Below are 22,890 nucleotides of genomic sequence, written 5' to 3'. Positions count from 1 at the left end.
TTGTCTAAGTGCTCCACTCTTTTACAGCAGAGACTGTCTCTCTGATAAGATGAGTAAGCATAAAATACACAGGCTATGGGAAACAACTGACAGGTAAATTCTCAAGAGTTATTTATTTATCATGAATTACTCTAATGGTCTGCAAAACCAGCCCTGGATAATAGCATTGCTAAGAGAGACAATAACAATAAAATACCAATCAAATTTGAGACTAATATGTATCTTTGCAAAATAATTTCCAGAAGCTAATATGACAACAGTAGCAGAAGTATAATGGAACAGGACTCTATTTTATAATTCTCTTTTTTAATCATGACACTACTGTGTATAATGCAAAGAAACTAAGAAAGGTTCTTTTAAAGGTACATGGAAAACAGAAAAATTCTTTCCATTCAGAGTTTAATTTCCTTATAATCTGTGAGGAAAAATGTTGGCAGTGCACCTGTCATATTTAGTTTGAAATATATTTTTAAGGAAGGATCTCCATAGGAATAGATAGGATAAAAAGCATGATGTCCATGTTTAACATTATCACTTAGTCCAACTTCGTTAGTCATTTGAGAAGCATGAATAAAAGAGAACAGAGTAAGATTCAGTCCTTTGGTACTACCTGTGAAATTTTAAGTCTATGAAACGTCTGTTCGATGAGGATGATGATAGTGTAAGTACCATTACTTATGAAAAAGTGTCCACAAAAGACAAAGTAAAGGTGAGTTTTACTGTGAAAAAAAGCATTACAGGAAAAGTATTTAAACAGTAGAAAAGCCCCTTATCTTCCAATATCAAGGCAAAAAAATGGATCTGGGTTACTTTTTGTTCTGTTTAGTTTATATTTGCATTCAGAGATATAAAGTCTATACTGGAATGAAATTATTAGCATTTGAATTTGAATGATTAAAAGTAGTTTTGCAATTTCTTATATAGCAGAGAATAAGAACCCAAATCCCCTTTAGTCCATTCAAGAAGCAGAAATTCTGTATTTTTGAAGTCAGTCATAAGAATGCTAATTCAACAGTCAGGATAGTACGTATAGGTAAATAAGGTAAATAGGTAAATAAGGAATATGCAAATATATTCCTTCTTGGAGTCCCTTTGTCCTATTCCTCCAGATAAGGGAGCAGGTTCCATAAGTGGAGGAAGTAACTTGGCAGTGAAAAGGTGAGATTACTGCTGTAGGTGGAATACAACTCATGGGAGAGCAAGTGGTACTCTTGTAAACCTTCCCATAAAGCACACAAGAGACCACATAAAGTATATAATGAAGATAATGTAGTTCTTTAAACATCTAGACAAAAAAAAGCCATATGAATGTAAACCAGCAAATATGCACTGGGCAGCACATACAACAAAATGCAGGGAAAAGAAGAAAAACTGATACAGTGTGGCAATGGGTTGTGGCTCCTGGTTCATGCTTTCCACAGTGTCATGTCCCGCTCCCACGAGGGCGACAAGTGACTCAGATTCGCAAATCCCCAATTGGAGCAGACAACAAGTCTCCAAGTTCAAGCATTTATTAACTACCTACAATGCACTAATTGAACACATGATAATTGGCCAAGTACAGAGCAAGTTGTGGTGAGCAATATAATATGCCTTGCATTTCTTAATAGAAAAAGGAAAAGAGGGAGATAGAGGGAATGGGGGGATACAGATCACCGGTCTGGGTTCCTGCGCTGATCCCGCCGGCGAGGGTTCCAGGAGGCGGCCGTCTTCTTCGCTGGCATTCGTCTTCTTCACTTCACTGCTTTCTCCAGATGGTTGGGGGGGGGTCAGGGAGAGGGGGGGGCAGAGCGAGGGGCAGTTAGAGACAGCGAGTCCTTTCTTCCCCCCTTTGATTTATACCCATTTTCCTTGGGTCCGTCCCCTAGGTCGACCCACATAGCTACGTATCCCATGTACAGGGAGGGGTAAGGTGTTTCATGGGATGATGTAATTAGCATGATCATGACAGCCCTCGTTAGCATATTGAGGGGTGTTAACTTTAATATGCATTTTGTGGATAATGAAGCAAAGGTCATTCACTGGACACATGGCCCTTGAAATTTGCCCAGGTGCCCCAGGGCAGAGCCGTCCTGTCTCCACGGGGCTCTCTCCCCCAGCTGCATCGGGCAGCGTTATCAGCTTCGGCCTCCACAGCATGCACCCTGTGACTCACAGTTTTGTCTTGCAAGTGTTTGAGGCATTTCTTCAATCAGCCTCAACTTTTGCTTTCCCAGGTTGTTTGTCTTAGTTTCTCACAGACCTGGTTTCTAGTCTCTCACACACAGGGACTAGGATATCCATTAAAAAATCTCCAATGCATCATGAAAATGGCATTTAAGAAGTTGTAATTATTCTTCATTTAATAGGTATGATTGGATGAGCAACTACTAGCTTTTCTTTTCTATAGACACTCAGTTGAAACAATGCTTTCTTGAACATAGTGTTTATTGAGGAAAATCACAGATTTACAGAATTGTCAGTTATGCAGGTAGGTTAATTACATCTCAACACTTAATCTCTTCAGTGGTTTTGTTATATATTGCTGTTCACGGATTAGACAATTGTCAAATAGAAGTCCAAAAGCCAGATTTGGTAAGCAGGTAGGGCCAAACCTCTTAGTTGATTTTGGACTGTAGAGTTTAAAATGGAATTTGAGGTTGGAAGATTGTGTAAAGGAAGTCATTAAGGAAGAACAAACTGAAAAATTACTGAGGAATGCATATTAAGGTTATTGCTGCTGTGAAAGTAAGTTCACCTTAAAGAAAAGGACTAAAAATATTCTGAAAAAAAGAAAGAAAGAAAAGAAAGAAAGAAAGAAAGAAAGAAAGAAAGAAAGAAAGAAAGAAAGAAAGAAAGAAAGAAAGAGGAAAGAAAACTGAGATCACAAAAGATCCCTAGAAAATGTCAGTGTAGTCCTGCAGTGATACTTAAGATGATGAAGGTTATTAATTATAACCATATACACAGATTCTTGCACACCTAACCAAATAACTTTTCTGACTGGAAACAACTATACACTTACATTATACACATTTTAAGAAATAGATATAGTCATGATAAGCAAGTTCAAAATTTATGGGGAAATACCAGTTTCTTCCCATCCTCCACGTCCTTCCAGTTTTGTGTCTTAAGATATAATTTTTTTCTTAACTATTAAATTTATATGTTTTCCAAGCTCAACAAATATGATAGCACATATTTATGAAAATGTCATTAAGATTGAGAAATTGAAGAAGAATCATCACTAGCAATGTTTCCAGCTGTGTCTGTATCTGTTATTCAAATGACGTAGCATACAACATATTTATCACTGTGTTACTGACTACTTCTTGGAATAACTAGATCTAGAGCACACAAGGGAAAATGATAGTCAACATTTCTGTCAGCATGTGTGATTTTCAGTACCAATAGGCAAGCCTCACTCCTGTTTGACTAGTTTATCACTAAGAACGGTGAAAGTGTAACATGCATTTTCAGCACAACCTATCCAAGCCCAGAGGGAAACATGAATGCTTATTTGTGCACTAGTTTGTGCTAATCCTATGTTGTAATATCTACACTGCAACCATCAAGCAATACATAAATTACCCTTTCTATGACTAAATTGAATCCAGTCATATCACCAAAAGCATTATGGGTATACTTAAAATGCTGTGTAGCAAAGTTAGTACTGGAAGCAATCAAAACCACTGAAGTGAGCTGACTGCAGTGTCATTTCAGATAGCTTTTATGGAAATGATCACGCTAAATGCTCAGTGATATCAATTTAAAAAATAAATGAGAAAGTTAGTTTAAGAGATTCTAAAACTCAATAACATGAAATTTCTCATTAAAATCAGCCACTATACTGAAGTACTGGAGGATAATAACTGCTGTAGCTATATTTTCAAAGAGTGCGAGAGTTGACTAGAAGAATCCTGAGATTTATGTCAGACTAGGTAAATTGATTCAATAAAAAATAATTCCAAAAAATGAAGAAAAGGTGTTAGACAAACCCATAAAGGTTAATCAAAACATAATATAACAAGTAAAGGAACAAAAGTTCCTTTCAATATTTTAAAATTATGGAATACCAAAGTTGTAAAATACAGTCTTGATCACCATGAAGAGTAGGTGGATTTGAAGCATGACTTATTCTGATTTTGTTATAATTTAGATATACTATAAGGAAACTTCAGAAAAGCTAAATACATATGCATCTTGAGATAATCTTTTCATTTTCTCTTCATATAGAGAAAAAAGTACAGCCCTGATCATACTAAAAATCTAGTTTTTCTTCTTCAAGGCTTACATGAGTAAAAGCTATGATTCAGGTATTTTTTTTCAAGTGAAAGATGATAGTTAAAAAAACAAAATAAAATCAAAACTAGCCTTACACCTCATTGTGAAAACCACTTTTCTCAGGATATAAACATAGTTAGGAAATCTTTAAGAACGGGAGTTAGCAATGAGATGTCCTGTGGAATTCAATCTCTTTTGACACCTCGGTAAATATTACTACACCATCCATTTACCTGCCTTGCTAATTTTAACAAGTAAGGCTTACCATTTTTTCTCATTAAACATCTTTAACATGCAGCTGATGAGTATTTTTTACGTGTTTTTAATCTTTGAATTGATCCTATTAAAAGAAGGGATAATGCCTAATTAAACTTGGCACTCATTTCTTCATACTTAACTGCTGCTTTTTAGGTATTATGGATCTAACCAAAGGCACCTCCTGGTTCAGAGTTGGTAGAGGACAAGATGTGTATAATGTATAGAGGGACAAATTTTAAATGGATAAATTTAAAATTTATAATTTTCCCATTAAATTGCTTTTATTGCAAATACAATCAGAATAAAAGAGTTTTTCTGTAGCTGAATAGTGAAGTTTGATAGAAGGATGTTATATATGAAATACAAATATGGCCATTTTCAAGTCACGCATACAGGATTACAGCATGCCTAAATATGCATTGTATTCAACAGCGACTCTAAATAAAAGATATATACAAAGTACATACACACAAAGAAGAAGAGACATGAAATTGCAGTAAAAAGCACAGGCTAATGTGCATTAATATGATCATTTTTATTAGCATGCTGTTGTCTGTGAGTGCAGTAGTATATATGCAACATCAGTTACACAATTCTTGTGTTGCGAGTTTCATTATCGTTGTTCACTCTTTCTGTAATATCTCTTGGGAATATATAAGCATCACAACTACTACTGGATTTAAGTAAGTCTGCATTCTGATATTTAGTTTTAGTTACATCATGTTTTCAGCATCTCATAAGCATAAACACCCATTTCTCAAGAACAATTTGTCATTTTGTATAGGAATTTCTTACAAGAACAAGTAGGCCTTACAATAATAATAATAAAAAATAAAAACACACACAAAAAAAACCCAAAACACAAAACCCCCAACTGAACCAAAACCAATAACTGTCATGTTTGCTATTTTTGAATTTGCTTATTTCAGTAAGCATTAATCTACAGATGTGTATAAACGACTAAATGGAGGCAGCTCTCATCTTTCATATTTCAGCAGAAAAAAATTATATTTTCTCCTCTGCATATTTTTCCTGGTTTCAGATGCTTATAAAACAAAATCTATGCAAGATTGTCTTGACTTTTTCACAACCTTATGAAAACTAATTTGTTAACTTGTAAAATTTCAGAATGTTAATTGTTAACATATACTCTATTTTAAAATAAATAATCGAGTGAGCTTTAGGAGAAAGATATATTTCTAATAAATATTTTATGCCCAAGTTCATATTTTACATTCAGCAGCTAAAATATAGTATTAGAATTTCTTTTAGTCAAACTAAGCATGATGGCAGAAATCCTGTAGCTTATACCCCCTATATTTCTGCATAGAACACACTCCTGTATTTCTGCATTTGTCACTATTCTGTAGTAGAATTAAAAAAATTCTGTAACTGTCAGAATCTGCATAGGGTTCTCATTTTTAAATGCAGTATTTTGATAATTTTTAAAATTTATATTCTTTACTATTCTTATACAAGTCTTTATAATGAAAAATATCTCAAAGAAAGATGAAAATTAAAATAAGTGTTCAATGTGTCATAATATTTCTTAAAATAAAACATCAAGGTGGAAAAGGCAAAAACCTCTTTGTTAACAATTAAAAATATAAATTCAGTTTTAGAATAAAGTGGGGGTGCATTGGGTTTTGTCAGTTTTGGACATGCATTCTGTTACATACACGCATAGTATTTTTATTTACAAAAGCTTGCACTACATTTCTATTAAGGAAGTGTATAGAATGCTTTATAAATATTTTGTATTTGTCATGAGGCAGAAATTTTTCAAGAGTATGAATGGGTGTTTTAAAACTTTTAATTCTATTTAAAAAAAAAAACCAAACCAAACCAAACCAAAACAAACCACACTTGAATGAGAATGGAAAATTATTTAGATAACAATTTTTTTCCCTTAAATTATTTTATCTTTTGTATAGTTATGCATTTAATATGGACAGCATTTTCCTAGCAAAAAGGAGGCTTGCTCTTCAAGGAACTTAATAGAGCTGTGATACTATAAAGAGGTTGTTTTGAATTTGTACGGCTCCATGATTTCAACCTAGATGTTATGTAGGTCTTAGGATATCCCTGTATGGACTTTATTTCATGATTAATGTATATAAGTTCTGTAAAATTTAAACGTCCATTTACAACTACTGTTGTTTTCCTGAGGTTTCTTCTATGTTTAGTTAGATAAACAAAATCATATGTAATGTGGATATATTGGCTCTTCAACAAACAAAATGAAACCATCCTCAGAGGAAAGTCTATAAATTTACAACACTTTCAAATAGTTATGTGATCTCAAGAAACAAATAAACATACACTCTGCAAATGAAAAGCATTAGTTTCTTTCTAGGATCTAAACAAATGATGTAACTAATTTTTTACAATAACATTTTATGATTATTATAATTTTACAACTTTATTCAACATCCAAACATATGAAATTAAAAGTAAACATTGAATTTATGTATTATTTTTCTCCTTCAGGGCTTTGTTAATTTTATCTTTACATAAATACTTTGTTACAGACTCAGGAAAAGATAAACATTAAAAAAATATTATAAGGAATCACATAAAAACTAATGTGTATATTGTGTATATATAGATATATATGAAGGTTAAGAGGAAACTTAAACAAGTAAGTCCTATTTATAAAATTTGGGAAATTCTCATAAATTGTCAGAAATGCCATAGTTCTTTTAAAGTTTATGTAGAATGTATTAATAACACAAGTGAAAAAATTGAGACACTGCACATCCAGAAAAATGAGAGACAAAAATTAACTTCAACAAGATTGAAACAGTGCTTCTGAACAATTCAAATATAGCAGGTAAAGTATAGTAGATAAAAGCAGGAGAGACTCTTTCATCCAGCAATCTAACCTCAGCTAAAAAATCACTTGACATATTCATTTTTTTTCAGCTACAAAATCCTCATATCTTTAAAATAGAGCTCCTCACTTTCTCATCTTTTTGCAGGGGGGAAATCACTTTCAGTGCTAGAAAAAATTGGGGGGTTGTAGAAGTGCTGTCAGCAAGTAAATGTAGCGAGCACTTGCTGTAAATGCAGGAAGATATAAATAATTTCCATGTTTCTGTCCCACGGGAACTGAGCCACTGTCAATTCATTGTTAGAAGTTTGTGACCTCCTCTGAGCTCCCATAAACCTCTCCCTTCTGACCCTTCATGACATGCTGGTCTAAAGTATTTCTCATAGGAAGAAATAAGATGACAGGAGTTCGAAGGCACAATTAGTAAACAGGATGGGTGACTTTTAAAGTGTAATATGTGACTTTAGGCTTTGTAAGCTGTTTGGCCTAAACTTTGGAGATGCAGTTTTAAGGTGACCATAAATTATTTTGATCTCTGTATGTCTCAATTTCCCACCAATTAGTGGAAGACTAGAACAGCTCTACTCCATAGATACATTAAAATGTGTTCAGCTACTGCAGCAACAGACATCACAGCACCCTTGGAGTGACTTTTTGCCAACTGGAATTTTCAGGCCTGGGCTATGCTAAATGTGACTCCCCTTTATATCCCTCTGAAATGATTTGGTGCAATACTATTTGCCTGGCTACTCTACTGCAAGAAATGTATTATTCCCTATTATCTGTGTTCACTGAAAACAAAATGAAATAAAATAAAAACCCCAGAACCCTTGACCTCTCTAGATTACAGCTTGAATTTAGCATTAAAAGTTCCTGTATCATACTTATACTAAAAATGGTTTGATGTATCCATTTTCCTTCTTTTTATTTCACTAGATTTCCAGCTATGACACTGTAATCGCTGAAAAAAAGCATAATGGGCCTGAATTCTTTACATCAGCACTTCTGCTCGCACTGCAGTGCAGTACAATGGGATACGTTCTGCCTTGTTAGAGATGCTGTCCTTCTGATAGGATGTTAAACCAAGGTCCTTTCATCTTTCATGGCTTCACATCTAAAAAGTAAAAATCCCGTTGACATTATGAAAATATTAAGGCACAGCCACGTTGCTTCAGTCAGTATCTATACCTCTTGATATGAACATACACCCTTTATACATCCTTTAATATGAACATGTGTTACAATTCACAACCATGTGCAAACTGTTTTCAGAGCCACAATAAATACCAAGTTCCTATGCATGATTTCAGTTTACAGGCATATAATTTATTCCCTTATGAGCTCTTGCAGCTATGAGACACCAAATAATTTTGCTTCTTTTAAAACAGGTTATATTATAACAGGTGCAGTGAGCCCCTTCTCACATTTTTGTGGCCATATTGGAGCCTGCGGCAATTGAACTGCTGGTACAAAGGACTGAAATAACTGGGACTAATTGACATTAATAATATTAGAAACGCTCTGTCTTTATCAGAAGGAACATGTCAAGTATAGGCATACATGTTTTATATCCTTTATTAAAATTAAAACATGGCAGATATTTAAATAAGCAAGTTAGTAGTGGGGAGGTGGTAATCCCTTGTCTAAGGGCAGATGTTACCCTTAAAGTGCTAACATTAATGTGTCTATTATATCACATTAATGCAAAGGGTTCTTTCCTGCCACCACGTAGTTTAGTTACTTGTGTAGTCTTAGGTGTCTGAAAAAACTCCTTTTCTTTATTTAAACAATTTTTGAGAATGAGATTTTTCAAATGTTGAATCTGTAGCAGGTTGGGAAGACTGGACACACAGTTCTAAGTCAGAAACTGTGATTAACTAGATATGTTAAATATATTTGAGAACTGGAGATATGTAGCCATGAAAGAAATTTATAGATTATATTGAGAAGTATTTTTGCATCTTTTCATTCTGTTAAATTAAAGCACATCTGGGATGCTTACTTAGTCTAATCTTCTGAACACAGAAGCTTTTCAGTTGTTCTTAAAAGCAAACACAGCTTTCTGAATGCCTGAATATACATTTCAGCTGTTAACGATATGCAGCTGAGTGTAAAATGTCAGTTTTATTTTTAAAAATCATGTACTTCCAAGTATTTCCAAAATGTGTAAATAAGATACAATGATAAAACATTTTTTTCTAATATAATATAAAGTAACTTAGCATCACACACAGTAGAATGCACATAAAGATGCTTTGACATAAAATTTTGTCTTCCAAACACATAACAGTCTCATCCAACAGATCAATCCATCACAAAATAAAGGTCCAGACTCCTACATCTTTATTTATCCTGTGTACCTCATTTTGTGAGCTATCCTCCTCCACCCCTAAACCGCAGTTTTCATAGAGCTACTGAGAAATGAAAGCTTTATCTCCTATGAATCTGAATCATTAAGAATACTCCTATTATAGATGATCTAGCTACATCATACCACCAGCCTAAGAGTAACAAGCTCAGCAAAGGAACATTGCTCCCCCAAAAGAAATCCACTCTTCTCCCTAAAAGAGACCATTAAATGTCTCTCTACTATAATAACATGGAAGGACTGGGAATGTTTGCCCATAATGGATACAGTACTCTTAAATAAGTAAATGTCTCACTAAAAATGTGCCCATACACATATATATGTATATATGTAGTTATAATAGAGATGTATGTTTATATATATTATAGAAATAAAATTACATTTCTTTCAATTAAATAATGAAAATTGATAATACATTTCTAGCAACGTAGAAGATGAATTATAGAAATGGTGGTTACTACATGTGATTTTTTCTTCGTTCAGTTAACATTCAGCTTGGATTCTATTATACATCACCATTTTTCTTTCTTGCCAATCATATGGTCATTTCAGAAGTTTTCTGTTGTCATGCACAGCTTTCACAAAGTTAAGAAAATTAAGGTAAGAATAGTCATCCTGGACTATCTTTTCTAACTCCTATTTGAAAACCAGTCTATATTATTCCCACTGGTACTCATCTATTAGTAAGTACATGGAACAAGATAGGTTACAGCATTTCTCATGGCAATCACCGTATTTTTCTTAACATCTAGCAACATGCACATCTGCAAGTTTTCACAGTGGCAGCAATCCTGATGCTGAAATTTACTTTTTTATCTATTATCTAACCAGATGCCTTGAGAACTTTTCCAGAAGAGTTTTTACCTACAATCTCATAGATATATGACTGTGAAATTAAGATCAAGCATGATTAAGATCTGTGCAAGTATCAATTTTATTCCTTATGAGAGATTTTCATATATTCACATTCAAAATACATATTGCTCACACTTAACTGGTAATTTAAAAACAAAACAAAGCAAAACAGACTAACTTGCTGTCCACTGAAATATGTACATGTGTGTGAATATCCCACATTTAAAAGTTGCTGCCAATAAACCACAAATTCTCACCAAAGCGTCCTGTCAGAAAGCCAACTCAATAACAGTTACTTCACTCTGCTCTAAGAAAAATTATAAATAACCCATGATAAATAAGGCTATGCACACAGTATACTGGAAATGTAAACAAAAAATCAAAATATTTATTTCCTCATAAAGTCTAAATATGTGACAGTTGTGAAAAAAACACCTAAAAAATAGCCACCTCTTCAGCACACTGAGGAAGGTGAGGGAGAGAACAAGAAAAATGTCTTATATTTAATGATCTGGAAGACTAATACTTACTGACTTAATAAATAAGATTTTAAAAGATACATTAGTAATCAGCGATGTGTATCTACCTGAGGAAGATAAACTATTTAAAAGCATATGTCCAACTAATTTTCACTGGTGTCTAGACATCCCAGTATCTAAACCTCTGAAAATTAGCTCAGGCATTTCTAACCAAATGAGCAATTTGGAATCAATACCCTTAATCTTTTTCAACCTGAAGTTTTCAAATCTATGAGATTTGTTCAAACAAGATCATCCTATAGATGTGTGTCATTTACTGTGACTAATTTTTCCATCAATAGCCAATGCACCTGTGATCAATTTGCAAACATAGTGAAAATTCAACAGTCTTGAGCAGAACACTTCTGCATGTATGTCATTTGACAGATTATACTCAAGACTTTTGAACACTTTTGAAGATAAATGAAATGTCTAGAAGTAATAACAGAAAAGTCCCTAGAGTGACCCTACTTAATATTCTAGGACAGGGGTTCTCAACCTTTCCTTCACCATGGACCCTCTTTAAATACCTTTTGTGGCCATGGACCACCAAGACTTTATTCAAGATTTAAAGCACTAGACTGCATCAAATATTTATTTCCATTTTCTCATGAAGGGTCTTCAAATTTGGAGAAAAGGAAATCAATTAATCTGTTAATGCACACACTCCTATTATAATATCTTTATTGCAATGTTTCTATATGAATATAAAATAGCAGTAACACTCTCAAATGGCCCATTTTATGGTATTTTAACGTGTTAATTCCAAATTTGATGCCAATATTTACATTAAAATTTGCTGAAAAGTGTTTATAATTCTTCTAACCTCCCCTTTTGTTTGTGTTCAGTCACCATATATGTTTGTTTCGGGGTCTACAGCCACCACCTGGAGGAACAGACTTCAGCCCCATTGTGGCCCTAAAGAGGGCCGTTGGGTTAACAAAATATCTTTAATAGAAAAACTGCCTCGTTAAAGTGGGTCCCAGCAACCACAGTAGCACTGAATATACCAACATGTCTGGACAGACATGGGGGGGGGGGCTTGAGTATGAGAGAAGCATTGAGGGGAGGGGGCTGAGGGAAAAGGAGGTGCAGTGTTTGCCATGGGCCACACCAAAAGTTTTGGGGCTGGACATTCCCCACCCCTACTTTAAGCCTTTGCAGATCCCCTGTAATGACATCTCAGCCCCCCAGGGTTGCATGGACCACAGTCTGAGAGCCACTATTCTAGGGGGTTTATCGACGTGTAGGTACACATACACACATATACATACTTACATCTATATTTACTTATATATACCCATGCAAGCCCTAGAAGTGTTTAGTTTTTGTCTAAAAATAGTACTCTAACTGATGCAATTTTTAAAAAGCCCATGACTAATAACCCTGGAATTTGTTTCATTTTCTCTGCTTTAGACTCCATTTTTCTTCTAAATTACAGGTCTTTATTGTCGTTTCCACAAACAACATCCACAGTATCTAAACACGACAGAAGCAAGAGGCTTTCAAAATCACATATTATAAACTATTGTATATTTGAGTTTATCAATAATATCTTCATTTACTGCGTTTTCATAGAAAATTACTATTTTCAACAGCTGTATTAATGTTTAAAGAGACAGACCCAAACAGGATTTTCCACAGATGATGAAAATGCTCCCAAATAAAAAAAAATTATGAAGTCAGCCTGTTGTCTTAATAATAATGTACTAGATTCTCATGATCATAATATAGATACACATAGGGTTTCAAATTGCACCTGTTTACAGAGCTGACAAAGGTAGAAACTCTGTAAAAAATTCCATTTACTTGTATTGTAGGTGAATTTTGAAGATGCAAATGAAAGTGAGGTTCTAGTTCCCAGTCATAGATAGACATCCATAGTAAAGAGACTCCAAAATCTAATAAAGAGATACAAAAGCCAAGCTCAAAAAAAAAGAGAGAAAATTAAAAACAGGTGCAGAAAGCTGACTTGTTCCTTGCCAAAAAAATCATAAACCTGTCTGGGTTGCATTATCAAATATAGAACTGTACATACATGTACATCAGAAACACAAAGTTTAGTCCTAAAAAATGGTGATCATTGAAAACTTTATTTTAAGCTTGCTCTCTTGCTCTTAAATGAAACCTTTAGAGATTGTATGGCAGACTTCAGGTAATGTCATCTGAGAAAAGAAAAGGGCAAAGCAGAAAGCTTCTTAAAGATGTACTACATGAACAAAGGGCTCTGAGAATAGTGAAGAAATAACTTCCCTATGATTTCTTCAGTATTTTATAAATTTAAAATTATAAATAGAACTAAAAAGTTGGTTTAAACTGTTGGGTAGGCATTGGGATTTTTAGTCAATAGGTGACCACATTGCTGACTTTATGAACCACTCCTAGCAGGATCAATGGGGACAAGCTCTTCATGAGTTTATCATAAAAACAGCTTAAAGCTGTTTCTCTCTTTTGAAGTATTCTAGAAATTAAGATGGGGCAAAAAGCCAAGATTACCAGCTCCCATCTTTAAAAAGGAAAGAAGTGGTAGAGTTCCTGTGACTGACCTGCCATGGATGGCAGCTGTCAGTCCATAAAGCTGGCCTATTTCCATATACTCCATAAAAGCCCTGTGGTCAGAGAAAGAATAACCAAGGTAATTAACTGCCATATTATGGCATTAATTGTTTCTCCTTCAACATACTGGTCTCATTAGCAAGTACTTCTAGTTAGAACAACCTAAAATATGCATAGCAGATCCAGGCCCAGAAATATGTTACTGGTGAGTTTCATCATTATTTTAAATAGAAATTTTTAGGATAATTTTGTGATTAATTCTTTTCATTTTTTGTTTTAATTTCTTTTGAACATAGAATGAATATACTTTCTCTGCCTAAAAGAAGTGTGTTTTCTAATTGTAAGTATGTACAGAATGTTGAACAAAATTAAAAATACTTCTAAACTGCAGTTCATTTATTATGGATGGCTGATAACTTTATACTGTACCTCTTTAGTCGTTATGAAATACGATGTAAAAGCTAGTCAACATTAATACTTGAAAGACTCTCACTATTCTTTTTTCTATCTTATCACTGACATTTAATGGCACCAGTATTGCTTTTTCTTTATGGTGAGAATGGGAAAAAGAAGCTTCCTGAAAGAATAAGCATACACCGAATTGTTCATTCACCAATACTTCAAATTACTTCCCATTCTTTATACTGTTTCCCACTTGTTATTGCATCCATAATGCTTTTCAAATTCTCATGCAGGGCATCTGATGCACTTCACAGTTACTGCCAAAGGAAAACTAAATTTACTACATCAAGGTATTGAACAGTGGGAGGGTGAGGGCTAGCGGCTTTGTTCAGCTTTAGCCATTCTTTTCCCAGTTCAATTTCAGACATTATGTTACAGTGGTGTATGTATTGTATTCACTGGCAAAAGCCTCTACCCCACACAGCATTTCAGGAAGATTAAAGACAGAGTAGTTTAGTCACAATGCATCTTTCTATGTAGTGAGACAATCGTTAGCACGTACTTACTTCTTTAATGCAAATTCTGATAACACAATCTAAAACATGACTTCATTTTGTCATAGAAAAGGAAGCATTGAACAAAACTCCTAAACATCAAAACACAACACACACAAGAAATTATTATAATTATTTCACCTTTATATTTATAGAGTACAAGGGACTGTTTCTGGAGTAAAGCTGCATAAAAATATCCTATAATTCCAGAATGGGTGGTAAGGTCCATCTTTTTTTATGTGTATGGAATGGAGAGGAAAAGGCAGTTCTGAGGGAAGAAGTAAGGCTATACCACACAGCATAATTTATCTCTTGCATCTCTCATAAATTAGTTCTAGTCATGTTAGCAGGGATTACAGTGACTGTTTATGTACACCACAGTGGTGCAAATACTGGATGGGAGATCAGTGGGCAACCAAAACAAAGGTAGAGTACTCATCTACAGAAGCTAGAACGTCAACTGACTTCTCAGTCAGCCATTACGTGAGACTATATACACGATAATAAGAGATGTTTTCAAGTTAAATTTTCACCTTATACAGTGGACTATCAAAAATCATCAACTTGATAAAATGTAACATATGAACTGTTGCTTCTCCTGTTTTAAGCCACATTTTTGGCTCCTCTCTTTTTTTTTTTTTTTGTTTTTTATATATAAATTTCTGCTCAATATATATGGCTGCACTATATTTTAAGTTTCTTCTTAATTTTCCAGTGTCATGTTATTTCTCATTTGAGTCTGGTTCCTCAAGTTCCTTATTTATTCTAAATTGCCTTTATTTGTTTTTCTCAGTCATGCACATTTATTCCTCTTCTGGCTTGAATCATTTATCCATTTACCTGTTGATACTTGCTCCTTTTCTGCTTTTACTCTTCCTTTTCCTTTTCCTTTACAAATCTTTCACGCTACCAACTCTCTGGCCTTTCTTGCATCAAAGAAAAAGCAGTCTAGTGAAATCTACACTAAATTGTGGTCATGTACAAAATAGCAAAGTTTTCTTTGCAATTCCCTATTCCTTCAGCTTTCTAGACAGGGATGTCTTCCAGTCAAAACATAAGAGTTATATCTTAACGTTATTTAGCCCTGCCCTTTTTATAGAAAGTAGTCTGAAGTGATGTGGTCCAACTGATGTGGTAATGACATCCTTGGTGGTGAATTCTACGTGTTCCTAAATTTTTCAGGCTTGGGTAGTGCCATGACTGCTCCTAGTTCATAATTTCTCCAGTTCATTGCCTAATCACAGACTCCTATCCATAGAGAACAATCTGCTCTCAAAACCAGAGTGGTTTATTACCTCTCAATATTTCTGAAGTTCATTTAAATTTTCACTCATGTCTTCAACAGAGGTATCCCTATACTAAGTCTGCATGCAAATAATTCTTGGAGCCATGCTGTCTGAACAAACTATCTGTCCACTTACCTTCTTAAGGTTTTTAGCCAAACAAAATTTCTAATTTTGCCTCTAGAGGTTTTCCAGAGCTCTCCCAAATCTTTTCAGCTTGTAAAAGTAATCCACTAATAAAATCTTGCCTCCATGAATAAACTTGATGAACGGCAGATTGTCATTGCGCTTGAAAACAGGAAGCAAGCACAAGAGCTTCTCCTTCAGGGAGAGTCCTTCCTGCCACTTACCCCAGCTGGTCTTCTATTTCTGAAAATGAAACAGCCTTTCTGCTTTGAGTGGAGCTCTCTCTTAAACACAGATAGATACACACACACACACTCAAAACTTCTCTGTAAAAATCAGAACTTTTCAATAATTGCCAATTTTGGCAGAAGTTTACTTGAGAAAAAATAGAAAGGAAGTTGTCGATAATGTAAAAAACATTCTATTTTAGTATTTTCAGATTTTTTTATTTCCAAATTTTTTTTGAAAACTATATTAGAAGGCTAAAGTCTAAACAAAGCACCTTATTATTTCTTAAGATCAAAACTTTGAACCGATCTGAAATCCTACTTTTATAAAAAAAGTCTGAATCCAACTCAAAATGCATTTTGAAGTTACAGAATTCCCTTTGGAAAAGAAATGTCATGGTTCTGAATGTTATTTAAATCGCTATCTGTCATTTTTTGATCCAATGTTCATGGTGGAATCTTGAAACATTCTATGCTAACAACATAATCTGCTCATTTTCTTCACCCAAGCTGGAGATTACTGTTCAAAATGAGGTTACAGAAAAAGTTATCAGTAAAAATAGCATTTTCAAATAGACATAGATATATTCTTCTGACTGGCAAAAGCTTTTTCAATTCTTGTCAACCAAAGGAGACAAGTAGGAGTTGCATGCTGAAGAGTATGACTTTACATGAAAAGGCAACAAAATGTGTGCCTATCTCATCTCATGGAAGACCTCTTTTGCAGTACAGCAGTCCTCTGCAGGCTATTTACTTCAGCTTTGCTATGCACTCTGGTATCATGCTAGGAGACCTAATTATACCAGAGGGACTCTTTGAAAGACTGAATAGCACAAAAAAATAGAAAGCATTTTAAATATAATTCAGAAAAGCATTCTGATTTCAAATGCTTTTTCAAATTTATGTCTCACTCCTCATAAATTGTGGAAATCTGTGTTAGTGGGTCTCAGTTATGACACTGAGTTATACTGTCCTAGATATATATAGAGTGATTCTCTCTCTAATTCAGTTTTCCTTTTGGACTCTACATTCTTATATGCACATACATGCATACATATGCACATGCAAACACACTCACACAAAGACACTACTTACGCAGGTTTAGCCTAAATTTGTCTTTTCGCAGGTTATCTTCACAATTATCCTTCTGCATTTTCCTACCGTTACATTAGGACACCATCCATCACAGATGTGTTGTCAAAGTGTTTAAGCTTCCAGACTCAGATGTACACCCAAGCAAAGAAGAAAAAGAAAAAAATAATACTGCTGATACTATAGCATTCAAAAACCTTAGCAAATTCAAAATATTCAGCAAACTGCTATTCCTTGGTCATCTTATGCAGACATCTTCAAACTGTGTGACAGAACTATTGAGAAATCATCAAAACAAACAAAAAAATAAGAAAAGGGAAAAAAAAGAAAAAGAAATAAAATAAGACAACTCTTGAGAACTCAGAGTTCCCATCCTGAGATGGGATAAGCTTGCTGGGTAGGATTGGGTTGAAGTTCACTATGTTTTGCAGAAAAGTGATATTATCATTCCTTAGACTGCTATTGTACTCATTCTCACATTTTCTTTGTCATCTTTCACACCAGTTTGCTCTTGTGGTGTGTTTGATCTGGACTGGCTGCCAGAGGCCTACCCAGCTGCCTTCTCACTCCTCCTTCTCCTCAACGGTACAAAGGAAGAAAATAAGATGGAAAAGCTCATGGGTTGAAATAAAGACGTAGAGATCATTTACAAATTACCATCGGGGCAAAACAGAGACTTGACTTGGGAAAATTAATTTCATTTATTGCCCATTAAAAGTAGAGTTGGATGGTGAAAAACAAAGACAAAAACTAAAACGCTGTCTTCCCACCCCAATTCTTCCCAGGCTCTACTTCACTCCTTCATTCCTGCACATGCTGGCAGCTGTGGAAATATCTCTGAAAGTTTCTAATTTCTAACATAGTGACATGATTCATGTTTTAAATCATGCTGACTTCTGCTGAAAAATGTGGGCAATAGGCTGTTTGTGAGGTAATCTAGACTACAGATAAATTAATAAATATATCAGTGTTTTGTGGGCACCATTCAGGTGGGGCTGAGGATAGGGCATAGCTGTCTTTAATTAAAAAGATCTAAACTGGTTTTGCCTCATTAACAATTGGAAATAGTGCTGAGTTCCTTTATTTCACTGCCTTTCCTGGTTTAATTTTGGACCCTAAAAGCTAGGTGATTTATTTCTTCATTAAAAAAAAAAAAAAATTTGCACAAGCATTGCCTATCATCTGTGAGGATCCTCCTCTATTGACACAGCAGATTGTTGGCAGAGACAAGAGTGAACTGCATGATGACAGTAAATTTTCTGAAAATATCTTTTTGTTAACAATTTTTCATTATTGTATTATTAATTTACTAGGGAGCAATAGCTGTTAGAACAGTATTGTTTCACCACTCTACAAAATTTGATGAAAGAAAACATTAATATTTTACAAAATATAATGATATATCATCCTTTATAAGATTCAATTGAATTATCTGGTAGTGAGCTTCAATGTTTCTGTAGGGTTACCCCATCTGTACTCTCCTCAGCAAAAATAATTATATGGCACTTGAGCCTTAGAAAACAGAGATATACATTCCAATGAGAGAAAGACAGAAATTTCTCAAAGACTGCCCTGAGCTCTGTAATGCCTTTCTTTAAAAATAAATAATTCAAAAAACATTCTCAAAACAGGATTCAGCATTCTTTTTCATCAAAACAATATACTAGGAAAAGAAAGTTAATGTGAATTCTGTTCTTATGACTATACTCAGATGTCTTTGTCAGTCCCAGGACAGTGCCTAGATCAGGAGGCCACAGCAATAAGTTTTCCTGATTTGGGTTTTTTGGGGTGGAAGAATGGGATGGACATATACATTTCCCTTGATTCTTAACTTCTAAATGCTACAGTGGCACACACTATAAGCATGTGATTCTGCTGATGACTTCTACATTTTTCATAGGCTAGCAAGGGATACTGCCTCTCCTTTCTCTGCTAGTCTTGAGGAGGCATGGGATTTAACGTATTTGCTTTTTTGAAAGCAGATAGGACTCATGAAACTTCTCTTTTCTCAGAAAAACTGTTTTAATTTTTGTCGAGATGAGCGGTTATGCTGGACACTGTTAGTGATAAAATTGTCCTTAAATGTTCACTTCTTCAGGATTATTTTACAGTTCAGCTTGGCACACAGATGACCTCTAACTGCTTAACCAGGAAAAAAGTAATCCAGATTGTTGATGGCAAAAATCTTCTGCAGGGTCTGATGAATTGTGACAAAGCATTTTTACAAGATTGTTCTGCTGTTTTGTTTCTGAGAAGGAAGTATTTCTACCCTCTTGTCATCCTGTTCAGATAACCTGAAATAGTGGGGATTCTTACTATTTTGTAGGTAAAACTATTATGTGTAAAGCAGTATTACACACTAGGAAAAAATAAATGCATCTAACAGGACCCAATACTATTATTATTATATAGGAGGGGGTGTTACTCTCTACATCAATGGCCAGCTGGAGTGCATGGACCTCTGCCTGGGGATGAATGAGGAGCTGACAGAATTTATGGGATTAAAGGGAGGGCAGGGACAGATGTTATAGTCGGGGTCTGCTACAGGCCACCCTATCAGGAAGACTGAGAGAATGAGGTCCTTTATAGACAGATAGGAGCAGCCTGACGTTCACAAGCCCTGGTCTTCATGGGGGACTTCAACCACCCCAATATCTGTTGGAGGGACAACACAGCAGGGCACAAGCAATCCAGGAGGTTCCTGGAATGCGTTGATGACAACTTCCTTCTCCAAATGACAGAGGAGCCAACAAGGAGAGCCAATATGCTGGATCTTGTTCACACCAGCAAGGAGGGACTGGTGGGGAGTGTGAAGCTCAAGGGCAGCCTTGGCTGCACTGACCATGAAATAGTGGAGTTCAAGATCCTTAGGACAATGAGGAGGGCGCACAGCAAGCTCACTACTCTGGACTCAGGAGAGCAGACTTTGGCCTCTTGGGGGATCTGCTTGGCAGAGTAGCATGAGTTAAAGCCCTAAAGGGAAGAGGGGCCCAAGAAAACCGGTTGATATTCAAGAATCACCTTTTCCAAGCTCAGGATTGATGTGTCCCAACAAAGATAAAGTCAGGTAAAAACACCAGAAGGCCTGCATAGATAAACAAGTGAGCTCCTGGACAACCTCAAACAAAATGGAAGCCTACAGATAGTGGAAGCAAGGACAGGTAGCTGGGAGGAATACAGAGAAACTGTCTGAGAAGTCGGGGATCAGTTTAGGAAGGCCAAAGCCCTGATATAATTAAATCTGGCCAGGCATGCCAAGGGCAACAAGAAACTCTTCTATAGGTACGTCGGTGATAAAAGGAAGACTACAGAAAATGTGAGTCCTCCCCAGAAGGGAACAAGAGACCTGGTTACCCAGGATATGGAGAATGCTGAGGTACTCAATGACTTCTTTGTCTCAGTCTTCACCAGAAAATGCTTCAGCCACACCACCCAAGATGCAGAACACAGAGGCAGGAACTGAGAGAATGAAGAACTGCCCAGCTTAGGAGAAGATTAGTTTTGAGAAAATCTAACGAATCTGAAGGTGCACAAGTCCATATGACCTGAGGGAACTGGCAGATGAAATGGCTAAGCCACTATCCACTATATTTGAGAAGCTGTGGCAGTCCAGCAAAGTTCCCACTGCCTGGAAAAGGGGAAACATAACTCCATTTTTAAAAAGGGAAAAAGGAAGACCTGGAGAACTACAGGACAGTCAGTTTCACCTCTGTGCCGGGCAAGATCAGCTAGGGCACGTGGTATATAAGGAGGTGGTTGGTGACAGCCAGCATGGCTTCCCTAAAGGCAAAATCATGCCTAACAAATTTGAGGCCTTCTGTGATGGGGTTACAGTGTTGATGGATAAGGGAAGAGCAACTGACATTATCTACCTGGACTTGTGCAAAGCTTTTGACACTGTCTGACATGACATCCTTGTCTCTAAATTGGAGAGACATTGATTTGATGATGTGAGAGACTGAAATGTCCTATTACTGTCTCAAAGCTTTCTTGTGTCTGTGCAAACCTCCAAGAGAAGCTGCTGAGGCCTGTGAATTGTTCTGGGGGATGCTGCCCAGAGAGGCGGGAGTGTATTGAAGGATGCACCCTTCCACTTGCACTGTCAACCTCTTTAGACAAGCCTCAAAGGGGCAGAGGTGTGCTGAGATGGTCCCATCCTGTAGCCGTTTGTTGCTCTATTGTGTAGGCCAGACCCCATGCCTGCATTACTAATGAGCTGACAAAAGGCAAACCTTCCTGCCCCAGAAGCCAGATGCAGTAAAACCTGTGGGACCAGAGAAAAAAAAAAAAAATCTAAAGGTGGACAGATATGCTAGAGAGTGGATATGATGAACTTAAAAAGGCAGCAGAAAATTTTGCTCAATGTGCATCCACCATTGAAGAACTGAAGACTGACGACCAACAGATACCACTGGATCCATGGTGGTGATTATTCTTGCAGCTCTATCCTGCATCCTTGCTTTATTTCTCTCTTTTCCTTCCATTCTATCCTATCGCTACCCCTCTTCACTTTTTTTAATAACATAAACCTGTTTTGGGTATATGGCATTAGACCTTGTTTGTGTCTTAATCTCACTCTTGGGATCATATTGGAACCTCCTCCAACATTGAATTGGGACAGATGGATGCACCACTTGGTGAATAAGAAATTGTCTGGATGGTTGCACTCAAAGAGTTGCAGTCAACAGCTTGATGACGCAGTGGAGAGCAGTGAAGAGTGGCATTCCTCAGGGGTCAGTAGTGGGACCAGTGTTGTTTAACATCTTTGTAGACAACACATGCAGTGGGATTGAGTGCACCTTCAGCAGATTTGCTGACAGCACCAAGCTGTGTGGTGCGGTCAACATACTGGAGGGAAGGGATGCCATCCTCCAGGGATGGGACCTTGACAGGCTTGAATGAAAACCTCCTGAAGTTCAAGAATGCCAAGTGCAAGATTCTGCACATGGGTCAGGTTAATCCCAAGCACATATACAGGCTAGGCAATGAGTGGATTGAGAGAAGCCCCTCAGAGAAGGACTTGGGGGTCTGGTTGACGAGAAGCTCAACATGACCCAACAACATGCATTTGCAGCCCATAAAGCCAATCATATCCTGGGCTTCATCAAGAGAAGTGTGGTCAGCTGGTCAAAGGAGATGATTGTCCCCCAATACTCCACTCTTGTGAGACCCCACATGGAGTACTGTGTTCAGCTCTGGGGCCCCCAACATAAGGACATGGACCTGCTCAAGCAGGTCCAGGGGAGGGTCATGAAGATGTGGAGGGAAAATGGACCATTTCCCTGATGAGGACAAACTGAGAGAGTTGGGATTGTTCAGCCTGAAAAAGGTAAGGCTCCAGGGACACCTTATGGCGAGCAGCCTTCCAGTATGTAAAGAGGAGCCCTGTCAGGGAGTGTAGTGATAAGGGGAAGGGTAACAGTGTTAAACTGAAAGAGGGCAGATTTAGATTAGATACAAGAAAGAAGGTCTTCACTGTGAGAGTGAGACACTGAACAGGTTGCCCAGAGAAGCTGTGGCTGCCCCCTTCCTGACAGTGTTCAAGGCCAGGTTGG

General features: G+C 36.2%; 1 protein-coding gene across 5 annotated transcripts in view; it reads left to right on the top strand.

Moving 5' to 3' along the window:
- Positions 1-22,890, top strand: part of CDH9 (cadherin 9) — a 79,966-nt gene that overhangs the window by 30,434 nt on the left and 26,642 nt on the right. The gene's annotated exons all lie outside the window — the stretch shown is intronic.

The sequence above is a fragment of the Athene noctua genome, chromosome 2 (assembly GCF_965140245.1).
Source record: "Athene noctua chromosome 2, bAthNoc1.hap1.1, whole genome shotgun sequence".
Classification (NCBI taxonomy): domain Eukaryota; kingdom Metazoa; phylum Chordata; class Aves; order Strigiformes; family Strigidae; genus Athene; species Athene noctua.
Note: the sequence above shows the minus strand (reverse complement) of the source record. Positions and strands in the feature narration are given on the sequence as shown.